The 12,394-nt window shown below is 33.6% G+C and overlaps 1 non-coding gene across 1 annotated transcript; it reads left to right on the top strand.

Moving 5' to 3' along the window:
* The first annotated feature begins 739 nt into the window (after window positions 1–739).
* On the top strand, window positions 740–841 carry LOC121225490 (small nucleolar RNA snoR113). Its single transcript, XR_005923369.1, has one exon. It is a non-coding gene; the product is annotated as a small nucleolar RNA snoR113 (small nucleolar RNA).
* The last annotated feature ends 11,553 nt before the right edge of the window (window positions 842–12,394 follow it).

Here is a 12,394-nt window from a genome sequence, read left to right as displayed (position 1 = left end):
TTATTTTAAGGTGCAGATTGTATGTCATTTTTTAAATTGAATTTCTTTTAACATTTACTTGAGGAAAAAGTATTAACCAAATAGGTAAATATTCAATTTTCGGCGTATTTATCTGTTTAATGTAATGCTTTTTAATTTTTTTACTACAAACCATAGTCACAAGGAATACTGACATATTCTTATTCAAATGAAAATTTAATGCTTCATTAAGATAATTTTAAGCATTAAATTAAATTATTATTCAGTTCACAGCTTTTAACAATACGTATTAATGTCATAAATGACAAATTTTAAATTATGCTACATTGAATTAGTTGCTTAAATTGTAATTGTATATACATGATGTCATCTTTCCGAATTAAGAAAAACTCTCAAATCCAAAAAAAATTGAAATCTAAATCTAAATGGATTCAAGCTGAAACCTGCTTGTTTGCTCTTTAATGGATTTTATAAAATAGTTGTGGGCTGCTCCACCATAGGCCTGTATGTATCAAATCTCCTTATCCAAATACAAAATAAACCCTAATTCATTTAGAGATAAGAACAGAGAGAAATGGTTATAAGCTTCTTAAGATGGAGGACGCCACATGTGCCCCAGAAAAAAGTACAAAGGCATCGCTTGGTACTTGGTACTCGTATTTCATTTTTTTGGGGGTTTGTTTCAATGAAGTTTAATCTTAAATGGTTCCTCATTCACTGTTAATTTCGAACCGTCTATTTGGTTTCAACAATCAGTGATTGGCCATGATGACACAAAGGCCGGACTTACGGCTGCTACTGCTTTTCCCTTGTGTGGTAGTAGTATGATGTTTGTTGCGATAAGGTGTTTGTGCTGAGCCACTTCTCTCTCTACGCTTTCTCTATTTTACTTGATATTTATACTGTGGATTTCTAGTTTAAATACAATTTTTTTTTGGTTATAGTAAACATGGGTTTGTTTTTGGTGAGCCTGCCCTGAATTTGTGTGGGATTCCCTTTTATCTATTTACTTGAAATTTTGATGCTCTTTCCCATTTTTCGTGTGTTGTCTATGATATTCCCAACTCTCATCAAGACTTTGTCTTTCTAGGAATTAGTTTACCGATTCTACAACTGACCCTTGAAGAATTAAGTATTCCTTTTTCTTCATCTTATGCAGCTGATCAGCAATGATTCCTTTTATGCTTGTTCTCTTCTGAACTTCAAATTACATCCTTTATAAGAGATTTGATCAAAGCTATTGTGTAGGGTTTGTAAGATTTTGCATTTTCATTACATCATTGACATATGGTTCCATGTAAATTCTGATATATCAACTTCTAACAAAGCATTTTTGGCTATGCCTCAATGCTATGTATAAAACACTACTGTTGTTGCTTTTTTGTTTTTACTAATCATGTTTAAAAGCCTTGTTTTGCTCTTAGTCCAGGATCAGCAGTTAGACATTTAGATCACATCGATGAATGAAGTTCTTGATAGTTGTTGATTCTTTACATGCATAGAAGCTAAAGAAAAACGGTTCCAATTGAATTGCCATGTATCTTTGTCACAAAGACATGATTTTTCCTACATTTGTAGAGTTTATGAGTTGCAATTAACTACTATCATAATGGCAAACCATGCAACTATTACCTGCAAAAGAAAATGTAAGAGCATTTGAAGTGACGACTGCATCCTATAGCTAGAGAATGCAACAAGGCCATAAGAAACAGGTTGTTCAACTTGATAAACATCATAACTTCTCTTGTTCCTATGTGATGATAGTATGTGGAAGATTAGACCTTGAGAATTGGCAATGCTTATAAGGTTATTGTTCCATTTAATATTACTCTCAAAGTTAGGCACCTCTGTTGATTTCAATCCTTCAAGAAGTTTAACGGACTAGCCGAATATCCCTCAAGTCCTAGATCTTCAGAAAAGGACCGACCAAAGTCTCCATGCATTAGAATTGAGATGGATATCAAAGAGGGTCAAACAATAACTAGATGTTACCTTTGCAAGCAACCTGGTCATATTGGAAAAGAATACACCCAAATGTAGCTGCAATTTAATGCAGGTAAATTTTATTTTAATGCTTAAGCCATGATCATTTTAGTTATTTTATATATTCTCTGGTCTTATATGTCAATATGCATACTTTTTGTTAAACGAAAAATATGTACAATGCCAAAAAAAAAAAAAATTATTAGATGTAATTTTTCGCTATTCATATTTCTTATTTTCGTTTATTTATCAATTGGCTTACAAGTTATCCTACAAAATCAGCTGGGGTAGTTATTTTTTCTAGTTCCAGAAAAATTCAAGATTATCCTTTGAATAGATTTATTTTTATTTTTTATTATCTTATATCAACCTGTTTATATAAAATGTAAACTGACAAGAATTGTTATTGTTTGATTTTGGGATAATATCACTTTTGATACTTGTACTTTCACAAAATATCTAATGTGATATTTGTATTTTTAAAAATGTATATGTGGCACTTAAAATATCAATATATATATTTTATTATTGTACTCGTACTTTCGTAAAATGTTCAATATGTTACATGTAATTTGAAAATGTCTAATGTGGTACATAAATTATCAATATATGTTTTATTACGGTACTTGTTATTAACAATGATAGTGAATTGTTAAATTAACTAATAAAAATGTAACACAAAATTTTTTTTCAAATCATAAAATCTACATGATTAATTTAACATTATGAGAAAAATTAAATAAAAAAATTAAAATTAAAAAACAAGTAACCATATGGTTGATAAAGAAATAAGTAAATAGTAAACTTACATGCAAGTACATGAATTTTCATGGTAAAATAATTATTTCAAAAAGGAAAATTTTACATAGAAGATGGCGTTTTTGTTTATGTAAATTTAATGTTTATTTCTTTTTTATTAATTGTACGATTAGTTATTTATTTTTTAATTTAATTTGGTGTGTTTTCTTTATTTTCTTTTTCACTTAATGTTATATTATTCATTTGGACTTGATGATTTGAGAAAAAAAATATGTATTGAATTTTTATTGGTTGGTTTAAAAATTTTCTAACAGTGCTATTAGTAGGTACCATAATAAAACACATTTATAATTTGAGAACCACATTGAACATTTTATGAAAGTACAAGTATCATAATAAAAATGCGTATTAATAGTTTAGGTATCACATTGAATATTTTCAAAATATAGATATTATGTTTATGAAAGTACAAGTATCAAATGTAGAATTCTTTTTATTTTTTATTTATAAAAAGCTTACCCCTCGCGGATTTATTTTTGTCTTGGTACATTTTCAACTATCTAAAGCATTAGTTTCGATGGAGTCTTTTTTATTCTTTGACACCAAACTATTTTTCTTTTTTCTTTTTGGTGACTTAAAAGATAAAAAAACAAACACAAATTACAAATACTAGCCCAATTCCTCAAGTGGAGATACTTTAAAAATTCGCAACTTATGGCTTCCCCCATGTACCAACTTGATCAGTCTGTCAGTCTCTTGATTGTCTTCTCTAGAAATATGCGAAACACTACAATGATTAAACTATGTTAGCAATTGAAAATCCTCCTTATCAAGGTTGAGTTAGATCCTCCTGTTGGACTCTTTTGAATAATCTTAATTGTTTCAAGACTATCAGTTTGAATAATCATGTGATCATAACCCTGATCAATTAAAGTGCCTAAACCATCCAAGATTCTCTAAAGCTCAGCCTTAAAACACTGAGCAGCTCTCCAAGAATATATTAAAGCTAAAAATCCACTCCCCGTTTCGGTTTCTCACAATTCCCCCTGTAACAGCAGAACCACTCTCATATATGATAAGAGTCATCATTATACAAACACGCCTAGTTCCCAACCAAATGTATAGAATAAGTCAAAATTTGAATCGAATAATTTAAAGTCCTACCAGATGAGGCAAAATGTTTGGCCCAACTATAAGAAACTTTGATGGACTCAACATTACTCCAAGAAACATCTCGGAATATGAAGATATTACGTTTCTTCCATATACATCAAATAATAATCCCAAAAAAACATTGTCAATCAACCTCACCAAAGTGAAAATTATGATGATTTTGTAAGTTTGAGGTGAGCCAATCCTGCAGATTGTTAGAATAAAATGTCTTGTCAATTAGTGGGAATTAATAGATTCTAAATGTTACGCACTACATTGTAGTCCCTAATAGCATGCAATACATCTTTTGAGATATGTCCACAAACCCTTCACAATGAACTGTGCCTGAGACTTTGATGAACTCTTTCCACATTTGTCTTCAACTTCTACTTGAACGCAAGCCAAATGAAGAATCTAACCTTCTGGGTCCTTGAAACTTAAAAAGGAAAGTGCTACACATCTTCTTTTGGTTTTCAAAATGATTCCCAAAGTTTACCATATACTTTTAACAGAAAAGGAGCCTGTCGAGGTACCTCCCCATATAATTATATTAGTACCTATTGCCAAATGCGATGGGGGAATCCCTATAATCTTACAAATTATCATCTTAGGCAACCAAAATTGAAACAGATCTAGATTCCAAGTGTCATTATCGAGAACCATATCACCCAAAACGCAGTCCAACTTAAGGTTCATGTGACTAGGAATCATTCAAACAAGAGGCCCCACATTTAGTACCCACAGATCCTACCAACATCTGACACTTTTCCCATCTCTCACTAACCAAAGCAGATTCTCCTGAGTATGTGGCCAAAACTTTGTAGGGGCTCTCCACAAAAACAAACATCTATTGCGCGATAATGAGTCAGGTAACCTTTTGCAATCTCATATTTAGCTCGGAGAATCTAGCCCGAAAGAGTTTTAGAATCTGTCACAAGTTTGTACCCCAAATTCATTATAAAAGACGTATTATGATCTTGAAGCTTCCAAAAACCAAGAACTCCATGATCTTTAGGCTGACAAACATCTTCTGTAACGCCCCGTACCCGAGACCGTTGCCGGAGTCGGACACGAGGGGTTCACAGACTAAATTCGCTTACTATCGCAGTCCATTTTAAAAATTTCCAGACAGCTGGCTAACTGTGTCGCTGTCACCTTAAAAATCATATCTTGAGTTTCACAACTCGAAAATCAGTTTCGTGATTTTTCCCTGAAACTAGACTCATATGTCCATCTACATATTGTTTTCTAGAATTTTTGGTCGGGCCAATTAGTACAGTTTATTAGTTAAAGTCTCCCCTGTTACAGGGTGCGACTACACTGACCTTCATGCATTACAATTTGGATATCTCCCTGTACAGGGCTTCAATACTGATGCCGTTTGTTTCTATAGAAACTAGACTCAGAGAGGAATCTATACATATATTTCATGACTCCTAATTATCTCTGGTTAATTTCTAATGAATTTCCAAAGTCGGAACAGAGAATCCAGAAACTGTTCTGGCCCTGTTTCACGAAAACCTAATTATCTCTTAACATACCACTCATATGACCGTTTCGTTTCTTCCATATGAAAGTGGATTCATCAAGGTTCATTTAAATAATTTATTCACTATTTAATTCCATTCCTACTATTTTTAGTGATTTTCCAAATCTACATCACTGCTGCTGTCAGCATCTGCCTTTAAGGTAGACTTTACCTATTTCATAGTTTCCATGATTCAACTAGCCCTTTTAGCATAAATAGCACAAATTATGATAATGATTAACCATTCCCATGGCCAATCCTTGTTAAGCATATCCACACCTCTCAATAACCATATCCATACCAAATGATTATAACATTATGCTCAAACATATATAAGCCATTTTCGCATGGCTATCCAAAATTATACAAAACCGAAGGGTACATGACCAACAACAAAAGGGTAGTCCTATACATGCCATTTTCAGAGTTCAACCAAAAGTGTACCAAAAGGGTTTTGATAGTGTGGGCGACTTCGACTTCAATAATCTCGAGTCCGATAGCTGACGAACCAAAATCTATAAAACAGAGATTCAAAGAACGGAGTAAGCATTTAATGCTTCGTAAGTTTTAAGCAAAACAAAGTGTTCTCAATCACTATCATTGGTCATTCATTTCAACTGTTCGATGAAGTTAATCTAGAGCTTCATCTCGATCTATAATATCATTAAATGCAACACTTGGCTGCCACATATATACTTTCGAATAATAATAACCTAGATGGTCAAATATTTCCAAAGCACATTCTTCATCGATTTTCAACTTTCAATAATCGTTTCCACTTGTTCATAATCACATCCATACTTTTAAGTATTTCAACATGACAAGTACTAAATTACCATAGGCACATAAAGAACCAACATATTCCTTATCACATATATGTAAGCTTACAAATCATAATCCTTACCTTGTACTGGCACATCTAGCTCAACCCAACCCATACTCAGATCATAAGGCTTTTGGGCAGAATATGCACTAATACATAAGAATATTTCATCGCATACTTTATTATACAAACATACCATTACCAATTAGATCATTCTCACATTTGGAGTTATAATATTAATCACATTTACCTACCTCTTTGATACTGATAATTCACCTCGAAATCACTCCACCGATGAGTAAGTAATACGTACCTGAACATCTTGAATACATAATACTTATTTGATGGTAACTTAATGCAGATACTCAATATCAAAGTCTTACTTGAGTCCTAGCATTTAGCCGTCGGGTCTTTAAAGCTCGGATATAGTACGAGCACGAAGCCTACGGACATTAATCAGGATAATATTCTCGCATAAAGCCTATGGGGTTTTAACCCGGATATAGTACTGACACAATTGCCCTTCGGGACTTATCACATTTATACACTTCCACATCCATCACATTGGCCATTCGGCCTTATCACATATATACTCTTTCACATTCATCACATTGGCCATTCGGCCTTATCTCATATATGTGACACCCCTAATTTGACCCTAGTCGAAAAGTGGTTTCGGGACCACAAAATCGAGTCATAAAAATAATTAGCCGTCATATTTTATGACTATTATATGTGAATACGAATGTGTGAAAGTTTTAAGCTTTGATTTAGTAAATTGCATGTGAATTTAGTCAATAGGACTTATGTGTGACACTTTTGAAATGTGATAGGTCAAAACATAAGGATCTATTAGTGCATGAAATAAAAAGGGTGGACTTGCATGTCAATTTCCCCCCTAATTAGTAGTGGCCGGCCATGAGCATGAGAGTGGACAAAATGTTATGGGGTGAAACATGTTGGAAACATGTTGTGTTAGTGTGTTATGGGAGAAAGAATATAATAAAGGGTTAGTAATAAAGAAATGAAAAGGGAGGGGTGATGAGAACAAAGTTGTCTCATCCATGTTCCCCCCATTGCCGTGACTTGAGAAGGAAAGAAAAGAAGAAATCGGTTCTTCTTGGCCAAAATGAAAAGAGGAAGAAAGGAATGAAGCTAGAAAGGAGAGGGCAGCTGCATGTAGTGGAAAACCATGAAATTTGTTGCTTAGAAGTTAAAATTTTCAAGTAGAAGGGTAACTCTTCTAAACTCTCCCTTGCCCATAGCTTTTCGTTGACAAATTCTGGTTGCATTGTTGATTTGAGCTTGACGAATATGTGGGAGTAGAGAAGATTTTCTTTTCTAGTTGCAAATGTTGCATGTCTAGTAGATGAAGAGTTTCTCACTTGTGTTAAAAGAATTTAGTGAATGCTTGTGTTGTTATAATCCATTTTTGTAACTTTGGGGTTGATTGTATTTAGCTAACAAGGTAGGAGAAGGTTGTAGTAGAAAAGGGAAAGAGCAAATTGAATAGGTAGAATCGGTGTTGGGAACCTTAGTGAGCTTTCCTTGAACTTTTATTCTCTTGTGTTTGACAATTGTTGAAAATGTTAAATCATTGTCCGAATTTTACCTTGTTGGTATTATTCATTGCTGCCCTGCTTATGCTATCTGATTGTGGTATTGATGCTGTTTGAATATTGTGTTGTTAATGAACAAATGATATATAAATGAGCTATTTAGATGTTAAAGAATGTTGTCTAAATGGGTGAAGACTATGATGTCTAAAACTGCTATTAATTGTTTTACAAGCTGAAATTTAAGGGGATTGAATGCCGAAATTAATTGTACATGAAGGTTAAAGTTTTTGTATCCGATGCTTCAATCCAAGCTGAGTGATGGTGTTCGAAAGTGCTCTGCGGCTTTAGCTTAAGAGCAAAGAGGATCAAAGTCGGATAGGGGAAAAAGAGAATGTAAACGAATAGCCGTGGATACCTAATCGTCGACCACTTCCGAGGTAAGTTTTAAGTGATCAAACGTTGAGTAAATCCAATCAAAATAGGACATAATGAGTTGAGTTAATAAGATACGATGTGGCCATGATATGTCTTAAACTCAAAAGGTAAGTTCATAAGTGTTTGGACTTGGAAATTTAAGAGCAAATTGTAATAATTTGCTTTGGACAGCAGTAGTAACGTGATTTTAGAAAATCACTATAAATTGTTGGCGTGGAATTATAGGCTGAATAAAATATGTAATCAAAGCTTAGTTAGTCTAGCTTCTTATAAAAGAGACCTTGTGAGCAAAGAAATTTCCTATAAAGAGATATTTAAAGTTGTGTGAGACGGTGTCAGAATGACTCCGAAATCCCCTGTTCTGTGTTTAGAAATCATTATAAATTGTACAAAAATGGTTATAAGATAAAATTTATATTCTTAGACTCCTTAATGAGTCTAGTTTCAAATGAAATCAAATACAACACATTTTGAATTCTGTAAAATGAGAAATTTGATTCGTAGTGAAGAGTGGTCAGATTAGTCAAACAGTGAAACAGGGGAAACTTTAAGAAAAATCTGGTATTGATTGGCCAAACCTAAAATTCTGGAAATTTTATGGATGGAAGATATACGAGTCTATATTCAGGAAATATTAACGGCAAGTGATTTGGAGTTTTGTAGCTCCGGTTATAAATAATTTAGTGACCATTGCTCAGGAAAACAGCTCGTAGTGAATATGTGATTTTGTTGTAAACATGGATAAAACTTGTTTTAGTTGCTCATAAGCTATTGATTAAACCCATACTTGAATTCTAAATCGTGATATTGTAAGCTTATGAGTATTCGAATATGAAATGATAGTATGGCGTAAAATTGAATTATTCATTGGAAAGTGATGGATGTAGATTCGGCCAAGACCAAGTCTGTACATGATAGTATATGTGGTATGTGAAGTATATTTGAATAAATGTGAAAGTGTATATATGTGATAAGGCCTAATGGCCGACGTGATGAATGTGAAAGTGTATATATGTGATAAGTATATATGTGATAAGGCCTAATGGCCGATGTGATGAATGTGAAAGTGTATATATGTGACAGGGCCGAGTGGCCAACGTGATGGATGTGAAAGTGTATAAATGTGATGAGTCCCGAAGGGCATTTGTGTCAGTACTATATCCGGGTTAAAACCCCACAGGCTTTATGCGAGAATATTATCCTGATTAATGTCCGTAGGCTTCGTGCTCGTACTATATCCGAGCTTTAAAGACCCGACGGCTAAATGCTAGGATTCAAGTAAGACTTTTATATTGAGTATCTGCATTAAGTTACCATCAAATAAGTATTATGTATTCAAGATGTTCAGGTACGTATTACTTACTCATCGGTGGAGTGATTTCGAGGTGAATTATCAGTATCAAAGAGGTAGGTAAATGTGATTAATATTATAACTCCAAATGTGAGAATGATCTAATTGGTAATGGTATGTTTGTATAATAAAGTATGCGATGAAATATTCTTATGTATTAGTGCATATTCTGCCCAAAAGCCTTATGATCTGAGTATGGGTTGGGTTGAGCTAGATGTGCCAGTACAAGGTAAGGATTATGATTTGTAAGCTTACATATATGTGATAAGGAATATGTTGGTTCTTTATGTGCCTATGGTAATTTAGTACTTGTCATGTTGAAATACTTAAAAGTATGGATGTGATTATGAACAAGTGGAAAGGATTATTGAAAGTTGAAAATCGATGAAGAATGTGCTTTGGAAATATTTGACCATCTAGGTCATTATTATTCGAAAGTATATATGTGGCAGCCAAGTGTTGCGTTTAATAATATTATAGATCGAGATGAAGCTCTAGATTAACTTCATCAAACAGTTGAAATGAATGACCAATAATAGTGATTGAGAACACTTTGTCTTGCTTAAAACTTACTAAGCATTAAATGCTTACTCCGTTCTTTGAATCTCTGTTTTATAGATTTTGGTTCGTCAGCTATTGGACTCGGGATTATTGAAGTCGAAGTCGCCCACACTATCAAAGCCCTTTTGGTACACTTTTGGTTGAACTCTGAAAATGGCATGTATAGGACTACCCTTTTGTTGTTGGTCATGTACCCTTCGGTTTTGTGTAAATTTGGATAGCCATGCGAAAATGGCTTAAATATACTTTGATCATAGCATTATAATCGTTTTGTATGTTGTCCGTCAAGAGGTATGGAAATGTTGGTAACGGTTAGCCATGGGAAGGGTTATTCTTGATCACTTTTGGAATATGTATGACAAACTCTAGTTGATCCATGGAGGATCATGAAATAGGTAAAGTTTACCTTAAAAAAACAGATGCTGGCAGCAGCAGTGATGTGGATGTGAAAAATCACTAAAAATAGTAAGAATAGAATTAAATAGTGAATAAATTATGTAAACGAACCTTGATGAATCTATTTTCATAGGAAAGTAACGAAACGATCATATGGACAGTATGTTAAGAGATATTCAGGTTCTCGTGAGATAGGGCCAGAACGGTTTCTGGATTCCCTGTTCCGAATTTGGAAATTAATTATAAATTAACCAGAGATAATTAGGAGTCAGGCCATATATGTATAGATTCCTCTTTGATTCTAGTTTCTATAGAAACAAACGGCATCAGCATTGAAGCCCTGTACAGGGAGATATCCAAGTCGTAATGCGCAAATGTCAGTGTAGTCGATCCCTGGAACATGGGAGACTTTGACTAATAAACTGTACTAATTGGCCCGACCAAAAATTCTAGAAAAAAATTTGTAGATGCATACATGAGTCTAGTTTCAAGGAAAAATCACAAAGCTGATTTTTGAGTTGTGAAACTCAAGATATGATTTTTAAGGTGACAGTGACGCAGTTAGCCAGCTTGCCTGGAAAATTTAAAATGGATTGTGCAAAGAAGTGATTTAAGTCTGCAAACCCCTCGTGTCCGACTCCGGCGACGGACTCGGGTACGGGGTGTTACAATATATGCATGTTCACATTCATCACATTGGCCATTCGGCCTTATCACACATACACATGTTCACATTCATCACATTGGCCATTCGGCCTTATCACATATATATACACTTTCACATTCATCACATTGGCCATTCGGCCTTATCACATATATACACACTTTCACATTCATCACATTGGCCATTCGGCCTTATCACATATATACGCTTTCACATTCATCACATCAGCCATTAGGCCTTATCACATATATATACACTTTCACATTCATCACATCGGCCATTAGGCCTTATCACATATACTATCATGTACAGACTTGGTCTTGGCCGAATCTACATCCATCACTTTCCAATGAATAATTCAATTTTACGCCATACTATCATTTCATATTCGAATACTCATAAGCTTACAATATCACGATTTAGAATTCAAGTATGGGTTTAATCAATAGCTTATGAGCAACTAAAACAAGTTTTATCCATGTTTACAACAAAATCACATATTCACTACGAGCTGTTTTCCTGAGCAATGGTCACTAAATTATTTATAACCGGAGCTACAAAACTCCAAATCACTTGCCGTTAATTTTTCCTGAATATAGATTCGTATATCTTCCATCCATAAAATTTCCAGAATTTTAGGTTTGGCCAATAAATACCAGATTTTTCTTAAAGTTTCCCCTGTTTCACTGTTTGACTAATCTGACCACTCTTCACTACGAATCAAATTTCTCATTTTACAGAATTCAAAATGTGTTGTATTTGATTTCATTTGAAACTAGACTCATTAAGGAGTCTAAGCATATAAATTTTATCTTATAACCATTTTTGTACAATTTATAATGATTTTCTAAAAACAGAACAGGGGATTTCGGAGTCATTCTGACACCGTCTCACACAACTTTAAATATCTCTTTATAGGAAATTTCTTTGCTCACAAGGTCTCTTTTATAAGAAAGTAGACTAATTAAGCCTTGATTACATATTTTATTCAGCCTATAATTCCACACCAACAATTTATAGTGATTTTCTAAAATCACGTTACTGCTGCTGTCCAAAGCAAATTATTACAATTTGCTCTTAAATTTCCAAGTCCAAACACATATGAACTTACCATTTGAGTTTAAGACATATCATGGCCACATCATATCTTATTAAATCAACTCATTATGTCCTATTATGATTGAATTTACTCAACGTTTAATCA

The sequence above is a fragment of the Gossypium hirsutum genome, chromosome A03 (assembly GCF_007990345.1).
Source record: "Gossypium hirsutum isolate 1008001.06 chromosome A03, Gossypium_hirsutum_v2.1, whole genome shotgun sequence".
In the NCBI taxonomy this organism is placed as follows: Eukaryota; Viridiplantae; Streptophyta; class Magnoliopsida; order Malvales; family Malvaceae; genus Gossypium; species Gossypium hirsutum.
This window is presented reverse-complemented; position numbering and strand designations above follow the sequence as displayed.